Raw genomic sequence first — 18,959 nt, 5'->3', positions numbered from 1 at the left:
GAGGGGGAGCTCTTTCTGACAGTGTTATTCTCTGCAGAGTTACTCCAATCTAAGTCTATTAATTTCAGTAGATTTAGCAGCAGCAATTCTGCATAGGAATGTACTGTAAGGATCCTACACCTTCTCTCCAGCAATGGCCCAACCAAATAAATGCTCACAGATTATGTACTTTTGTGTACACTTCCACTGCTTTTATATTAGCTTACAATCTAGGGTTGCCAACCTCCAGGTAGTAGCTGGAGATCTCCTGCTATTACAACTGGTCTCCAACTGATAGAGATCAGTTCACCTGGAGAAAATGGCCACTTTGGCAATTGGACTCTATGGCATTGAAGTCCCTCCCCTCCCCAAACCCCACCCCAAAAACCTCCTGCTGGTGGCAAAGAGGGACCTGGCAACCTTATTACAATCTCATAGGCAAATGACAAACTATTGTTATTACTGCACCATAAATGCACATGGTACTTTGCAGTATAAACGTCAGCAGAAAATCTTAAACACGGGCCTCTGCCCCATGAAGCTTGCAATCTAAATGCCGACCTTGGGAGAGAGAGAAGAGAAAAGGATAAAAGGAAAGCTGCAATGAATAGAAATCCATGTCCAAAACTGCCATTAAAATGTGAGCAATTGCATGAGCTTTTTGGACAGCAACTTAACCGTTACCAAATATTATATTACAATAAAGGGCCTCTGACACATCTCCAGAAATATGGGATCTTGAACAGAAACAAACGAATTGCTTGGGAAAGAGTTCACATTTCAGTGTATTCATGAGAGAAATTTAAAACACTGCATTTAAATAAATCAAAAACAAAAACCAAAGCCAATATAAATATTATTAGTACCAACAAAAACAACACAGCCCGGTACACAAGCTTTCATAGTCTTCAGAATTATTCTCCTTTCTGGATGTTAAAATGCAAATAGAAAGGAGGGAATTTCTTAGGAAGTCTAATGGAGAGAGATCTAGAGCTTTGCGATGCAATCCTAAATATGTTGACTCGGATGGGAGTCCTGTTGAGCCCAAAAAGGCTTACTCACTAGTAACTGGGTTTAGGATTACAGCCTTTGTCTACTACTTCTGGAAGGATAATGGGACTCACAAACATCCTTGATTACAGTAGAACAACAAAGCAAAAACAAACAAACAAGCAAACTTCCTCTCTCCATATTTCCCCAAAAAATATTCTTTCTTTAACAGGTAAACAGGTAAGAGTCAGATCTACGTGGATTGTCATGGATCCCTTGGTTGTTGTTTTTTACGTGCACCTGACGATCACCCTGGCAACCCTGCAATCACATCCTTACTCTTTTTTGCCCTAACCAGGCCAAATCTAGGCCAGATGCCCAACAGCCACAACTCAGGCTCTTCCATGCCACTTTCAGTCATGACATCTAGTCTAGACATTAGGAAGAATTTCTAGATTCTAGATTTCAAGATTCATCCATCTAGACATTAGGAAGAATTTTCTAACAGTTAGAGCAGTTCCTCAGTGGAACAGGCTGCCTCAGGTGGTGGTAAGCTCTCCTTCCCTGGAGGTTTTTAAGCAGAGGCTAGATGGCCATCTGTCAGCAATGCTGATTCTATGACCTTAGGCAGATCATGAGAGGGAGGGCACCTTGGCCATCTTCTGGGCACGGAGTAGGGGTCACTGATGGTGTGCGGGGGGAGGTAGTTGTGAATTTTCTTCATTGTGCAGGGGGTTGTACTAGATGATCCTGGTGGTCCCTTCCGATTCTATGATTCTCTATGATAACTGTGGATATCATCAAGAATTAGTAGCAGAGCAGCTTGACAAGCTGCCTACACTGCAATGACAAATTGCTTTCTTTCAAACAAAAGCCAGAACTGGGAGATTCACTTCAGAATGAGCTGGTGGTGACTGAAAATGGAAGCTGGCTCTTCCAAAGGGACAGTTTTGAGACAATGACACAGCTTTGCTGTATGGCTTCCTGCTTTTTTTTGTTCCTGCTTAACAAGATTAATGTCATTATCAAACTCATTCTCAGGACGCTTCTTCCTCCATTTATCTTCAAGCCCATGTGTCTTTCAGACAATGACATTGACCTCTCTACCAAAAGCTGGAGAAAAGGCTATTTATTATAAGCCTCAAATTAAACTGCCTACAACGGTAAAGCTTTTTCTTAAGTGGAAGCGCCGTCGCTGAGCAGGGTCAACTCTAGAGAGCTCATGTAGTATGAGCCCTGTGCCAGGGAGTCTCCAGTTCAAATCTCACTGCAGTCACAAGGTGGCCTTAGGCAAGCCATGTTCTGTCAACCTCAGTCCCTCACCTGCAAGGTGGAGATAGTAACATTACTCTACCTGTCACAGCTGTAGTAAGGATTGCTTATGTGCATGAATGCACAATATAAATACCAAGTATAATTATTAGGCAGAATGAGATTCTAGGCACCATTAAAGAGCAGCAAATCAATTATTTAATGAATTGTTATGTTTTTACTGCTGGGGAAAATAAACCATTCGGATTTTCTGCCTCAGGCATCATAATGTCTTTGGCCGTATGTTTAAAGCAGAGATCAGCCTTGCCTACAAGATGCCCAGAATTAGAAAGATTGTGAGCTGAGATTCAATCAAACAATTTAATAAATGAAATTTTTATCCTACCCTTCCTCCAAAGAGCTCAGGGTAGCATACACGGTCTCCCCTCATACATTTTATCCTTACAGCCATGAATGCAGGTCAATTGCTAAAGTTTGTGGTGTAGTAGAAAGATTTCTGTTCTGTTGTGGCCAAAAATAACAACAATCATGGCATATGGGGTTGGGTCCTGCCAACATTTTCACTCAATATCGCCCAATTCCTCTCCTTGTTACAGTTTCTGTCCCACATACCTTTTTGGCCATGCAGGTCCTAGGATCACCAGCCAGAGTTGCCAATCTCTAAGTGGGGCCTGGAGATCTCTCAGAATTACAACTAATCTCCAGATTACAGGGAGACAGGTTCCCCTGGAGACAATGGCTGCTTTGGAGGGTAGACTCTATGGCATTTCCCACACACACACACACTGAAGTCCCTCCCCTCCCTGAGCTCTGCCCTCCACAGACTCTATCCCTCAAACCTCCAGGGATTTCCTAGACTAGAGTTGGCATCCATATTGCCAGCATAGTTTTTTTTAGTGGTGAGACTCCTTTCTCCTTTTTTCAGCAGAGGAAAATTTGGTTGGAACCTCCCATAATGTTCCTTAGGAGCTTAATGATTTGGCTATCATGAATAAGAGACAGTTTTGAGGTCTGGGGCATAGTCTGGACATAGCATGTGAAAGTGAGCATACAGATGACACACCCTTTGGTTTCCAGTTTTATCGATCTCTGCCTAACCTGCCAGCTGAGTGGGGCCAGCACTGTTCCCAGTAGTAGAAAAAATTGGGGGAAGAAGAAGAAATATGTCAACTTTCTCTACCACTTAAGGAAGAATCAAACCAACTTACAATCACCTTCCCTTCTTCACAACAGACACCCTGTGAGGCAGGTGTAACTGAGAGAGCTCTAAGAGCTTTGACTAGCCCAAGGCCACTCAGCTGGCTTCATGTGTAGGAGTGGGGAAACCAACCAGCTTCACCAGATTAGCATCTGCCACTCATGTGGAGGAGTGGGGAATCACTGTTTTAAACCTATCAGTGTTACTTTCTCTACCGGGGCAGCTCAACTGACCTCTCACTTCCTTGGCTTTTGAGCCAGGGGTGTTTCTAACAACTTCCCCCCCACCACCAAACTGATAGAGAGAGATCATCTCCTTCAGATGGTATGCTTTATCGGAACAGAAATTTGGCAGTCAGTGATGTTTTAGCAAAAAACCTCTGCTAATTGTTTTCAGTACAGGCATATCTGAGAGCACCATCACCCAAAGCAGCCTCCGTCAGCAGATGCCTGCAGGCCATGCTCCGACTGATTATCCCTAAGGCTAATCCTGATAAAGAGGTTTCTGTGCAGAAATGAGAAGACTCTTGAGTGAGCTATTGTTACCAGTGTCAGGAATTTCCTTCTCTGTGTTACATTGGGCATGCTACACTGCCAAATCAGACAGGTTGCTTTGTGTCACTATGCAAAGGAATATTCAAGAGTTCCCAGTACTAGAAATATGCAAGGCCTGATGCATATCCAACCAAAAACAATGGCAGCTAGACTCCAGTATTTCACTCATGGATTGTACTGCCAAACCAGATCTCCTGCTATTACAACTGATCTCCAGTCAATAAAGATCAGTTCCCCTGGAGAAAAATGGCCGCTTTGGCAATTGGACTCTATGGCATTGAAGTCCCTCCCCTCCCCAAACCCCACCCTCCTCAAGCTTCACCCCAAAAACCTCCCACCAGTGACTAAGAGGGACCTGGCAACTCTATGTGCAACTCTAAGCAAACCTTTATGAGCCTTTTCACTTCAGTGTCATTAGAAGGGTGTAACTTTGCTTAGGGTGCAAGTGTTAGCCATCTGGTAGTAGGTATGACCTACTTCATCTTCTTGAAAGGAAGTCTCCTCTTTCAGGAGTATCATATTTTCTTAACACTCAAGCATTGTTGCTGGGAAAATGTTTTTTTTTTTCCCTCCAGCTAGCAGGACCACTGTAATTTGGAATGTGGTTATATAATGTTACCTGGACTGGACCCAAGGAGGGTGGGGTGGTTAGCTTGTTACAGATAGATAAACAAGGGATCTTTTATCTATGTCTGTGGAGGTTTTATTCCAAAGCAATACTCCAAGAGAAAAAGTAATGGTGGGCAACTGATTCAAATTAAATAAAGTCGTTATTCACTAGCAAACAATCACACAACTGTAGAACCATGAATGAACTACAAATGAACCACAGCAAGCCACAATACCTACAATGAACCACAATAGACCACCCTCTCCCTCCCAAATACACACACACTATGAAGATGAGATAAGGATGAGGAATGAGACAAGGAGAGGAAAGGAAGGACAATACTACATGATCCAAGGTGTGTGAGAGACTGAGAATCACAGGGAGTTCATGCAGCAGAAGTCCAAGATAGCAAAATATCAAAGGGAGAGGGAGAGAAGTGAAAAGGGAATTGCTATTTGTGGAACTTTTGCAACTGGTATTTGCAATAATTCCCATTAGTTTATATAATGTATTCAGATTTGCATGGGCAAAAATGAACACAAACAGCTATTTATTCCATTGAAGTCTTTCATGAGAGCTTTCTCTTTATCCTTCAGAAGGGTATATTCCACCAAACATTGTTCTATACCACTTTCTTTCACTAGGATAAAGTTTGCAAAGGAAAAATGTTCAATTCAAAGCACCCCTTGAGGACACCAAGCCAGTTCATGTGTCCTGTCATATTTTAAGTATCCCTTTTTGAAACAAACTAAAGAGAACCCAGGGTTCACGGCAAAGTACATACTTTGTATTTAGAATGTTCCTGGTTCAGCCTCAGGCATCTCCCCTTCAAAGGCCCAATAAATGCCCCCACTCCACTGGCACACCATTTTGTCCCATCTAAGCCTACCTTTCACTGAAGACTCTTTTTTAAAAGTCTTCTAATTTGGATCATGGCTGTTTTCATTTAAAGAATGGAAGCTTGTTTTTAGAATACAAAATAAAACTACAAGCTCCTCCGACTGTGAATGTGAACACAGTAAGATCCTTAAAGAGCATCCAAAGTAGCTTAGCCAACCAGCAAACACTTGACCTACCAAGGAGTGACCAGTACAGCACAGCTGGCTTTTTGCACATGTGTTCTCACACCCCAATTGAGTTCTACAACCCCCACCCCATCCTTGCTGCGCAACTCAGCAGGCAACTGCTGAAACAGACAATTAGAACTCCCACAAATTGTATAAATCAGTCATAAATGAATACTGTGTTTCTGTAAAATCCTACTTTTCAGTGTTCACCTTAGTAGGCATTAGTAACAGTAAGGGCCACTGATCAGTTTGAATTAGCAGCATCTTTGTGCATGTGCAGTTTTGAAAGGGAAAAAAACCCAATGCAAACCAGCTTGGCAGGCATTCGTGGTTGTTCAGTATACACAAAAAGATGGGGTAATAAATCACATCTGATTGCCACCTTTAAACATGGAAAGTGTGACAAACACTTTATGATGAAATTAATAGCATCCCTAGATGGACCAATGGATTCACAGTATAAATAGCAACTTCAAAATTGTAGCTTTGTTTGGGGGATTAATTGATGAACACAGATCAAACTGAATTATTTGAAGCCATTCACATTTTAGCAAGCAGGAAAAAAAATTGAATCAAATGGAGCCGATGGATCTTTTGAAACGTTAAATTAGATGTCAATGAATTGCAAGATGACCATTCAAGGCAACAATTTTTTCAATTTGATTTTTCCAGCTGAGAAATTCAAATGCTTTACTCTAATCAATAATTTTATATATAAAAAATGAGATTTTAACATTTTCAGACATACAGATTTCGGAGCACAGAGTCTTTGCCATTTATATAGGTCAGGCTTCCATTGCAAGAGAGAGTGTTTCATGCAAAAGTGCAACATTCAAGACACTAAAATAATATAAACCTGAATAATTTTATTCCCAATATGAGTGTGTTCATCCATTGCTGACCAACCACTATTTTGGAAAAGTGCATTTAACAGCATACTGAATAACAGAAGAATCATGTGTACAGATTTTTACATCACTGGGTTACACAGAAAATCTCATCCACAAAAAGAGAAGGCACTCTTAAAGACAATGTAATACAGGGCATTGCGCTTAAGAGTTTCTTAACCAGTCAAATTGTCATGTGATTATAATACTTAAATTGACCAGAAAGCCCATTCATATTACAAATGCCTCCTCTCTACTGTTCCTTTTGTATTAAGAACAATGAGATATTAGCATCAATAGAACAAGAAAGCTCAAAGATTATTTATGGGGAAAACACTGTAAGGGAGACTTTCAAAAGTACTCAGGGAACACATGAAGAAGACAGAGGAATTATAGACAAACTGTTTAAAATGCTGTTTGTTCTAGGGCTCTATCTTTTGAAACTGCTAGGCTGGGCAGACCACTTCCTGGAGTGCTAAATTCAATTAGTGATTCATTCATCACCCTAGTTGCTCAGCATCCCCAGCATGGTCCCTCTTCTTTGCATCTCACAGTAAATTCTGGTCTTGAGTCCTGGATGGTAACTGAGACTCCACCATTTGTACCTCACCCCAGACTCCCACTAACTCTATCCTAGTGGGATATGCCTGTTGCCTGACTCTTCCTAATTTCCCCATAATATAATTTTTCCACTGCTCTGGATAAGAGCGAGAACCAAGAAAGTTCCGATACCAACTGGGCTTCCTACTAGGGCTGTCAATTCGGTTCGGCCCAAACTGAAAATCAACCGAATTTCCCCTGATTCGGTGCTTTTCTGTTCGGACGGATCCGAACTCAAAACTGGCGGGCAACCGGGGGGGCCGAATTCAGCGAGTTCGGGAGTTCGTGAATAAATTTGGCAAATTCGGCCGTCAGTAAGCAGCATAACCGTCAGTAAGCAGCATTCTTCTCCCCCGGCCAATCGGTGGGCAAGCTGGGTCTTCTTCTGGCCAATCAGTCAGGATTGAGTACTGGAGGAATCAGCTGATGTGCGGCCCGGCCAGGGAGAGAGAGAGAGAGAGAGAGAAAAATCCTCGTGTGTGTGTGTGGGGTGCTTGTGCACATTCGCTCCTTTCTGTGGCTGCAGGGGGCGCATTTTTTGGGGTACAGACACAAAACTTTCACTGGAACTTCAGATGAAGCTTCTTAAGGTACCCCCCAAGTTTTGTAAACATTGGGTCAGGGGGTACCGAGATATGGGCTCCCCCCCTTTTTCTTTCCATGGCTGCAGGGGGTGCATTTTTGGGGGTACAGATCCCAAACTTTGAGCGGAGTTTCATACCAGTGTTCTTAAGATACCCCCCAAGTTTTGTAAACATTGGGTCAGGGGGTCTCGAGATATGGGCTCTCCTCCTTTTCTCTCCCCCCTTTTTCCATTTATGTGGCTGCAGGGGGCGCTTTTTGGGGGATATAGCCCCCAAACTTTTAGCATAGCTTCAGTGAATTATTCTTAAGATACTACCCAAGTTTTGTAAAGATGGGGTTCAGTGGGGGCAGAAATATCGCCTCCCCCCCTTTTCTCTTTCTATGGCTGCAGGGGGCGCATTTTTTGGGGTGCAGATCCCAAACTTTGAGCAGAGTTTCAGACCAGTGTTCTTAAGATACCCCCCAAGTTTTGTAAACATTGGGTCAGAGGGTCCCGAGATATGGGCTCCCCCCTTTTTCTTTCCATGGATGCAGGGGGCGCATTTTTGGGGGTACAGATCCCAAACTTTGAGCGGAGTTTCAGACCAGTGTTCTTAAGATACCCCCCAAGTTTTGTAAACATTGGGTCAGGGGGTCTCGAGATATGGGCTCTCCCCCTTTTCCCTCCCCCTTTTTCCATTTATGTGGCTGCAGGGGGCGCTTTTTTGGGGATATAGCCCCCAAACCTTTAGCATAGCTTCAGTGAATTATTCTTAAGATACTACCCAAGTTTTGTAAAGATGGGTTCAGTGGGGGCAGAAATATCGCCTCCCCCCTTTTCTCTTTCCATGGCTGCAGGGGGCGCATTTTTGGGGGTGCAGATCCCAAACTTTGAGTGGAGTTTCAGACCAGTGTTCTTAAGATACCCCCCACGTTTTGTGAAGATTGGGTCAGGGGGTCCCGAGATATGGGCTTTCCCCTTTCCCCTTTTCCCTATTGGGATGAATGGAGCAGCCGATCCTGTGTGTGTGCATCTCCTCTCCAGAGCAAAACGTTCCGTGCCTAATTGGAATCATCTTGGATTACAGCTCCTCTTGATGGAACAGAAGACAGCCACAGTAAGACCCCTTTGGGGGCTTTAATCTATAATTTTTCTCCTGTGTATGTGTTTGTGGGGGGGGGGGAAGCAGAGTCTGTGTGTGTGTGGGGAGGGAGCAGTTTCTGTGGGTGGGGGGGAAGCCAAAGGGGGCTTTCGTCGGTTCTGCCTGGGGTGTGTGTTCCCCTTCGAGTCTCTCGCTCCCTGGTTTGAGGGGGGAGGCTTCAGTTGTGTGTTGCAAAGGTGTTGTTTAACAAGGTTGTGTTTGCAGTTGTTTTGCTATTTTCTCCGTTGTTGCCGGGGCTGGGAGCTTTGTGCGTGGGCGGCAAGCTCTGCTGAGAGATGACATTAAGGGTGGGGGGGACCCCTTTCAGGGCCCATATCTCAGCCCCCCATGACCCAATCTTTACAAAACTTGGGGAGTCTTTCAATAAACGTCCTTTGAAGCTCTGCCAAAAGTTTGGGACCTCTAACCCCAAAAATGCCCCCCCAGAGCCGCGGAAAGGCGCGGTTGTGTTTTTAATGGCTTTATTCGGCCGAACTTGTTTCCGAACTTTGAATTCCCGCCGAATTGAACGGATCCGAAGTGGGGGAGTTCGGACTTCGGCACGTACCGAACCCACAAGGGCCAAATTCGGCCGAATCCGAACTGTACCGAATTTTTTTTTTTTGACAGCCCTACTTCCTACTCTACGAAGTGCTGGAAAGGGCAGACCAGCAGTGGGGAGTAGATGCCACACTCTCTTTTGCTCCATCAACATGTGCAGCCTAAATGTCTGTGCACAGGATGGCTTAACAAAAGCTAATGGAAAAGGTATTATACCTCTGAGTGTCTAAGGATTTAGTACCCAGGAGAGGGAGGGATTGTAGAAAAGGGGTGTAGAAGGCTGTGTAATTAGGATTAATGTGATGACATTAGGCAAGGGAAAATTTACACTGAATATCAGGATGGGAGAAAAACCACCTGACAGTGATATTTATGAGTCTGAGGAATGATGTCCCAAGGGAAATGGCTTGAAATGGCTTAATTTATTCCATCTCCTCTATCAGTCTGTCAGGAATGAGCCATTGAGAGACCATTTCAGGATATCTCTGAATTCACAAATGCAGGTATAATCAAACAGAAGTCTTATCTTGTCCAAGATGAGAAACGGCACCTGTGACATATGTGACCAATCAAAATGGAATTGGCTATGCCAACCACATGTGAATTAATGAACAGAGTTTTAGACCTATTAGCAGGATCCAGTCCAGCAGATTATTTTCATTTTTGACTGGATCTGTGAAAAGCATAAACTAGCAGGAAGGCATTTGGTTGAACACAAAGAGAAGTTAAATTCATTCCACCATATGGTTGCCATGGATAATCTGCTCTGCTATATTGAGAGGGATCTGTAGATAGGGAACATGCCAGCAAGAAAAAAACAATATGTGGATGGGAGTAATCTGGGCTTCTCCTAGGGTTCCTAACTCAGTTTAGTTTATCAGGAAATCACCACGATATTCTAAAACAAAAAGAATCTCTTTCAGAAGAGGGAAATGTCGTAAATATTTGAAACCTATCAGCAATTGAGATATGTTTCATACAAGCATAGCTGGATGCTCAATTCATACTTTACTGATGTGACATGACTGGTTCCTGCACCGTTCTTGTAGCTAGTATCAAAATAACATGGTCTCATGGACTATCCTGGATCAACATGGCATCCATTAGCAGGAAAGCAGCAGTCAGGGCTAACAATTGCATATTTCCTCATCGTGATTTGATGGGATCTCCTCTCTGTGTGCACAAGCACACCCCAGAGTCAAGGCCACTTCACAGAAAATGCAGTTTTTCTTAGGTAATTTCTTGCTAGGAAATGGGTTGTGTATGATGCAGCCCTTTCCTCTGTCAGAATCAGATGCTCCAAACAGACTAACGGCCATTTGGCAACAGATTAAAAACTTCAACAAAGTACAACACATGTGATTGTCAAAACAATTGCTAACTTTTCAAATCAGTGCTTCATATTTTACCATTAAACCTCATGCACCCCCAGCCACATTTGACATCTTGATTTTTCATAGTTTAAAATGGTGGTTAGAAGCTAGTAAATTCTAGTTAGGATGCTTGAACATCTGCAAGTTCAGTTCATATCCTGTATTTTATACATAGTCTTCTATGACCGCTATATCTAGGACTACCCAGTTCTTCCACAATAGGTTTCTGATAACTAGACATTTGAACCCAGTTCTTTCATATTTGCTTCTGTTCAGAATGTTTCTGCTATTAATGTGTCAGCAATTTTCTGCAGAATATCCTAGGGAAAATACCGTAACATCATAAACAATAATACTGGGTAGGGGTCCCTTAAATCACATTGTGGTGCTTGTTCATGAACTGCTTCCATTTAGAGGTGGGAAAATAAACTCCTGTGGAATTCTTGTCATGGCATCTTTCCCAAACTGCTAAAAGCACCTAAACCTTCTCTCTTTTGCTTCCTTTCCTTACGAGCTGAATTGTTATCACTTAGTGGTAGAACAAAACAGCTTATGAATGTTCTATTTAAAAAATCAGGTTCCATAATCAAAGGATCTGCCCTCTGGGGGAAGCCTTAAAGTCTGACTCAGATAAGGACACTGTCACATAATTCAGAGGACAGTAAAAAAAAAGAGAGAGAGAAATCTTAATGCATCTGACCAATTAAAGAATTCCATAAATGGAAGGAACTATCTTTTTCCTGACCTTTGCAGCAATCAGCCTTTGACCTGAAACATGAGAATTGATTACCATCATCTTACAGTAGCATGTATAATTACAAATGTTATTATTGCCTATAAAATTATGTAGCCCTTTCAAAGAACCTTCCCTAAGAGTATTTGACTCTTTGCCCTCTAAAATAGTGAATTCTACAGGTTTTTTTAAAAAAAGCAGGAAGGGGGGCATACTATTATAACTCTTGTCTTTGGTTTGCAATATCTTTAACAGAAAGTGGGAAAGGGAACTCTGAGCACCAAGCACATTTTTCCCAGCATAGTGTATATATCTCGCTGACACACGGCATAAACATCAAAGGAAATGGTGCAAATATTGATAAAAATAAAGCGAACAGCTTCCAAGTGCTACTGCCAGCCTTCATTTTCAATTATTTGGCCTTTAAGTTGATGTAGGGGCGGAAACAACCCAAGCCCTGCTTCGCCTTTCACTCTGCTAATAACATGGCTGTCAAGACACAGACTAAAGGAAACTCATCAGCTTCTCCTCCGAGCCAGAGAAGGTCATAGTGCAGCGCACCCTCAGCATTCCTTTGCACACACCACACTTACACATGTACTGGGCACCTTCATTCATTCTCAGCACAAGAACCCATGTCAAGCCGAAGCGGGGAAACAAAACCCCTAAAAACCAGAAGGTTACCTTTTGCAGTGATCAGATTCAGTAATTGATAGTTTGTACTCTCTCAGTGCAACTTAATTTTGCAAGATTTCTGTCTGGTTAACTTTCTTTCCTGGTCCACTCTCCCAGTGGGACTTGGCAATGGAAACTACAGATACAACTGTAGCAGCCACATCAGCAAAAGAACTAATTTTCAGAGTGCTGTAATCTTAGTAACCAGTCAGTGGAGCAGCGATTAACTTCAAGGTACTTTGAGCCAAGCCTTGAAAAAGTGATAACTATGGGGTAGATACCTTTCCACATCTACCTTACCAGGACTGATTCCAGGTTTCTGAGGGCAGAGAATTCCCAGGGCTCCCCTTCCCTCGTCTGCCCACCACTAGGCTCTCCTTCCCTCTTATCCACCTGCATGTAGGGTTGCCAGCTCCCTCTTCACTACTGGCAGGATGTTTTTGGGGTGAAGCCTAAGGAGGGGGGTGTTTGAGAAGGGGAGGGACTTCAATGCCATAGAGTCCAATTGCCAAAGCGGCATTTTCTCCAGGTGATTTGATCTCTATCGGCTGGAGGTCAGTTGTAATAGCAGGAGATCTCCAGCTAGTACCCGGAGGTTGGCAACCCTACCTGCATGCCTCCCACCTGTTTGTGGTCCGTCCCTTTTTTGCTCACAAGCCACTCCCACTGCCAATGCTCACAGTGGCCCTTTCCCCACTGAAACCAGGCAGTGCATGCAGTGGGGATTATGGGTGATGCAGCGCTAGCAACTGAGTGTGAAGGTGGTGCTGGCATCAGTGGGGCTGCCAGAAACCCTGGGCCCTGGCAGCTGCCTCACCTCTGGTTATGCTGACTCTGGCCCTGTACCTTACATGTCTATATATCTCTCTGAATTTCAGAAGGTATTGTTTGGACTTTTTAGTTTTTTTTTTACCTAGATCTAGATTAGCTATGGAATCCTTTATTTGCAAAAGAAGTATGTCTTTTTTCTGTAATTCAGGTTCTTTTTTATGTTCTTCCTTGTTAAACGGACTGGAAATGTAGACCTTGGGTGATCACACACATATGAAGTTGCCTTATACTGAATCAGACCCTTGGTCCATCGAGGTCAGCGTTGTCTATTCAGACAGGCGGCAGCTCTCCAGGATATCAGGCTGAGGTATTTAGAATCATAGAGTTGGGACCACCAGGGTCATCTAGTCCAACCCCCTACACAATGCAGGAAATTCACAACTACCTCCCCACCACACCCCCAGTGACCCCTACTCCATGCCCAGAAGATGCATGCCAACCTAATACCTGTTCCTATCATACCACATATTACCTGATCCTTTCAACTGGAGATACCAGGGACTGAACCTGATACCTTCTGTGTGCAAAGCAAATGCTCTATCACTGAGTCACAGCCCCTTCTTTCAGTATAAAGGGATGATTTTCACAAGGAGAACAGCAGGAATAGGAAAGGGACGCCTTGTTTGTGAGTCCTGTCTACTACACTTTATGTCCTTTTCACTAACCTCATGATTTCAGCCAGAGGCAAAAGAGAAGATATGCATTATCCACATTGATGAAGAGCCCACATTCAAATAACAAGAATTTCCTGGTATATATACTAACTCTGCATCACATAAGAAATGTAATCTCTCTACTTCCTCATTGGGCATTTTCAAATTCGAATATAAATTTAGGGCTGTTGAATTAAAAAAAATTCGGTATAGTTCGGATTCGGCTGAATTCGGCCCGTTTAGATTTGGCATATGCCGAAGTCCGAACTCCCCCACTTCGGGTCCGTGCAATTCGGCGGGAATTCAAAGTTCGGGGGGAAAAGTCGGCCGAATAAAGCCATTAAAAACACAACTGCGCCTTTCCGCGGCTCTGGGGGGGCATTTTTGGGGTTAGAGGTCCCAAACTTTCAGCGGAGCTTCAAAGGACCCTTCTTGCCAGACCCCCCAAGTTTTGTAAAGATTGGGTTAGGGGGGGCTGAGATATGGGCCCCGAAAGGGGTCCCCCCACCCTTAATGTGCATCTCTGAGCAGAGCTTGCCGCCCACGCACAAAGCTCCCAGCCCCGACAGCTGAGAAGTTTGCAAAGCAACCCAGCTGCAAAGCAACACAAACAAGTAAAGCAACACCTTTGCAACTGTGCAAAGCATGGAAAGGGACAGAGGCAGCTAGCTATGTATAAGGAGCAAGAGGGGATGGAATTTCCCCTTTTGCATCGGACTCGGGACCAGGCAAATGCATTCTTTAAGTCACCATTTGAAAATCAGTTTTGAGCAAGGATCAAAATAGACCTAACCAATCTTATGAATGAGGGAAAACCTGAGGATACACAACTGAAGCCCCCCCTCAAACCAGGGAGAGAGAGACTCGAGGGGGCACACACACCCCAGGCAGAACGGGCAAAAGCCCCCTTTGGCTTTCCCCCCCACCCACAGAAACTGCTCCCTCCCCACACACACACAGACTCTGCTTCCCCCCACACACACACACACAGGAGAAAAAGTATAGATTAAAGCCCCCAAAGGGGTCTTACTGTGGCTGTCTTCTGTTCCATCAGGAGGGGCTGGGGAGGACTTGTAATCCAAGACGATTTCATTTAAGCACGGGACGTTTTGCTCTGGAGATGCATACAGGGTGATCCATTCATCCCAATAGGGAAAAGGGGAAAGGGGAAAGCCCATATCTCGGGACCCTCTGACCCAATGTTTACAAAACTTGGGTGGTCTCTTAAGAAGGCTTGTCTGAAGCTCCGCTCAAAGTTTGGGATCTGCACCCCCAAAAATGCGCCCCCTGCAGCCACGGAAAGAGAAAAGGGGGAGCCGATATTTCTGCCCCACTGAACCCATCTTTACAAAACTTGGGTGGTATCTTAAGAAGGCTTGTCTGAAGATATGCTGAAAGTTTGGGGGCTGTATCCCCAAAAAAGTGCCCCCTGCAGCCACGGAAATGGAAAAGGGGGGAGGGAAAAGGGGTGGAGCCCATATCTTGAGACCCCCTGACCCAATGTTTACAAAACTTGGGGGGTATCTTAAGAAGGCTCATATGAAGCTCCACTGAATGTTTGGGGTCTGTATCCCCAAAAATGCGCCCCCTGCAGCCATGGAAAGAAAGAAGGGGGGAGCCCATATCTCGGGACCCCCTGACCCAATGTTTACAAAACTTGTGTGGTCTCTTAAGAAGGCTTGTCTGAATCTCTGCTGAAAGTTTGGGGTCTGTACCCCAAAAAATACGCCCCCTGCAGCCACAGAAAGGAGTGAATGTGCACAAGCACCCCCCCACACACACACACACACGAGGATTTCCCTCTCTCTCTCTCTCCCCGGCCGGGCCGCACATCAGCTGATTCCTCCAGTACTCAATCCTGACTGATTGGCCAGAAGAAGACCCAGCTTGGCCACCGATTGGCCGGGGAAGGAGAATGCTGCTTACTGACGGTTATGCTGCTTACTGACAGCCCCGAATTGGCCGGATTTATTCGTGAACTCCCGAACTCGCTGAATTCGGCTCCCCGGTTGCCCTCCATTTTTTAGTTCGGTTCGTCCCGAATTAGGGGAAATTCGGCTGTTTTTCAGTTCGGGCTGAACCGAATCAACAGCCCTATATAAATTTCTCTACATTTATAAATCCAGTCTTGTTTCCAATTTTTTTTAGCAAATGTCAACCTTGCTACTGTGATTAAATTAAGTGTGATAACCTGTATGTTCTTCTGAATCATAGGTACATAATTCAATAACATTATTTCTGGAGTATAATGTACATATAACTCTTAATCCTTCTGACAATATCTCAGAAATTATTTTCCAAAAAATATAGGCTCACTCACAGAGCCACCACATGTGAAAGAAATTTGCTTTAGAGCTCTCACAAATCTAAGAACTTTCAGATGAATTTTTATATATCCTAGCAATTGTCCGAGGTGAGAGATTCCACTGATGTATCATTTTGAATAAGTTCTCTCTACATGACCAACTAACTAAAAGGGTAGAACTACATTGGATGATGTATTTCCAGATTTCACCACCAATTTTATAAACAAGAACATTCAGCCACTGAATAAGATTTTTTTTTTTTTGGCTTGGTGAACAATAAGTATCCAGCAACAAATTCTAAATGATAAAATGTCTATGCAATAAAAGCATTAAAAACAAAACAAATGGTAACTGGGGTGTTTGCTTTAGTTTGCAGATCAGGAATAGGATTCTCAAGTTCCAATAATAGATCCAACAACATAAATTATAGTATTTGGTGCTAAATGTGTGTGCTACATGGAAGCACATTCAGATTTATGGGATCTTAGTGCAAAAAATCATCTTTTTAGGCGGTATGGTAAAGTATATTCTAAGATTTCTGGGAATCTTGGGTTGCACCACTGCCGGCCCTCACACTCAAATGGAAGCAACATTGCCACTTAACACCTGCTTGTTGATCCACAGACCAGTTCAAGAGCTATACTGTATACTGTATGCACTACAATGCAACCATCTGCTTCTCCCCCTCTGATATTTGTGTGTTCTGGTTTAGTCATATGAGTTGGAGTCCCAGTTCGGTAAGTTTTGTTTGTTAGTTAGAATTGTAGACTTCATGAGCTCCCTTTTCCTGGAAACAGTTGCTCCCATCCTTGTGTCTTCTTGCTAATAAATTGTTGTTTTGGACACACCCATCTTTGCTGTGTGAACCTAAGAGCAGGAACCAGAGTGCGTTCCCTATTCCTGACTTGCAAGAAAAAGGGAACATCACATACATTTCTTTAATGATCTGCAGTATCAAAGGATGGAAGGGGGATGATGATGAATAACCCTGTGGGGAAACCAATATGAATGTCACCACCATACTTCACATAAAGCAACAAAAAATGGCAGTTCCTAATTTAGGATGAAAATTCCCATTAAAAGATTGGAATTTCACTTGTATAAGAGAAATTCCATGTATGATGCAGCTCTAATTATACCTTCATTATCTCTGAACATCAGTGGCTTTTAGTAGTGTTCAGCAAGATCCCAGAGGAATTTGAAGAAGTAAGGCTGTGAGCTGAAGCTTTGTCAGATCTGAGAGCCTGGATTGTCTTCCTAGGAACTAAGAAGAGTTTGTAATGACAAGGGAGAAATAAACAGATATACTCAGTGAAAGAGACAGACTTCATTGTGGCTAGATCTTGCATCTAAATAATGATAAATGGCCATTGAACTAGGGAATATCTAGTCATAGCTACCTTGAGCGAGAGAAAAGGCGGGGTAAAATATTGTAATAAATAAATAAACTAAATAACCTAGGATGCCACAGATGCACTGAGAATGGAGCAATATAATCCTACATTTAAAATTGTCCCTGGAAATACCTGTTTCCAGACTCTTCACTTCTTTACTGTTTCTTTTTAGTCAGAGAATCCATGTGAACTCTTTATCATACTTCCCTCCTCCCCCAGTTTTCCAACTATTGAGTGGAAGTCTTGGCCTGGAAACAGCCGGGATATAACATCAGGACACCACTTTAAACAGATTGTTATCCAAAACATTAGCAAACTCACACCACCCAAGCCAGAAATGTTTAAATCTCACCAGCACCCCTGAGAGGCCCTAAAATAAGACAGCATCAACAATAAGCCCCTCTTGCTCATTTAGCACAATCAAAACCTTTCCTCTAATTTCCAAATGCCACCTTTCCGGTAGTAAACGAGCAGTTCTTTGTTATACAGGTCTGGAATCAGCAAAGTACAAAGGGGCAGTTGTCTGAGTGTTGTGAGAAGATGTCAGAACAAAGCTGACATATCTAAATTTGCTATCTAATTAAATCTTTTTAATTATCTCCACCAGCTCCAGATCTCAGTGTGCTTTAATAAAACAGGGGTGCACCTGCGAAGCAGTTAACCATTGGCCACCCAGTCTGAGGAAACGGTAAACTAATAAAGGACAGCACAAGGAAGTTTTTAAAACGTAAATAAATGATGATAATGAAAGAGGGAAGCCCTTCTTAGGTTGTTCATCTGTTTCTAATCCTATAATGCTTTATTAATTTTTTTAAAAGGAAACCTTTTAAAAAATGCAGAACTGCTCCAGGGATTGTGGGGGAGGCTTTTTGAGGACATCACAAGGGTCAGCCAACTAGCATAGTGAAAAGCCAACTTCTGCCAGAAGCTTTTAGAACCTATTTTTTCCAGAGCTCAATCCTGGAGATGAATAAGAGGTATGTTTTGAACTGAACATGGCACATGGAGCTTCCAGAGTAACCTCACTGCTTTAAAAGTGTCATGTGTGTCTTCACACTAAAAAGCAGAATGGTGGGTTTTTTTAGTTGGCCCTATCCTGCAGCTGGCTTTTGCCCCATCCCATCTCCAGACATTTCTGGGCCATGAAACAGCATTCTATGATGTTATTAAGTCATGAGGTCTGAAACAGAAAGCTCTGTCAAGTGGGTCTTCATGGTTTCTGTCACTAGCCATCCAGCACCTGCCCCACACATTGTCCCTGTAGGATATATTCCTCAGTATGTTCCAGTTTATTGGAAATATTCCAGTAGCCATAATAGTAATAACAGTTTAAGACAGCAGTGGATGATGGCTTTTATGATGATTTTACATTACTGTAGTGTCCCAAAGCACCTTTTGTATCCGGGGGGGGTGGGGTTCAGGGACATCACCTTAGGCAGTGGACAGCTAACAGAAGTAAAGTGCTGCACCCTACTGAGAGAGACAATGGTAAAAAAGAAATCAATAATCAGGCTGTGCATAAAAGAGATTTATTGTTTAGTAAATGGATAGTGAAAGTGTCACCTTTTAG

The sequence above is a fragment of the Euleptes europaea genome, chromosome 5, assembly GCF_029931775.1.
Source record: "Euleptes europaea isolate rEulEur1 chromosome 5, rEulEur1.hap1, whole genome shotgun sequence".
Lineage (NCBI taxonomy): Eukaryota > Metazoa > Chordata > Lepidosauria > Squamata > Sphaerodactylidae > Euleptes > Euleptes europaea.
The sequence above is the reverse complement of the archived record's forward strand: the minus strand, read 5'-3'. Positions refer to the sequence as shown.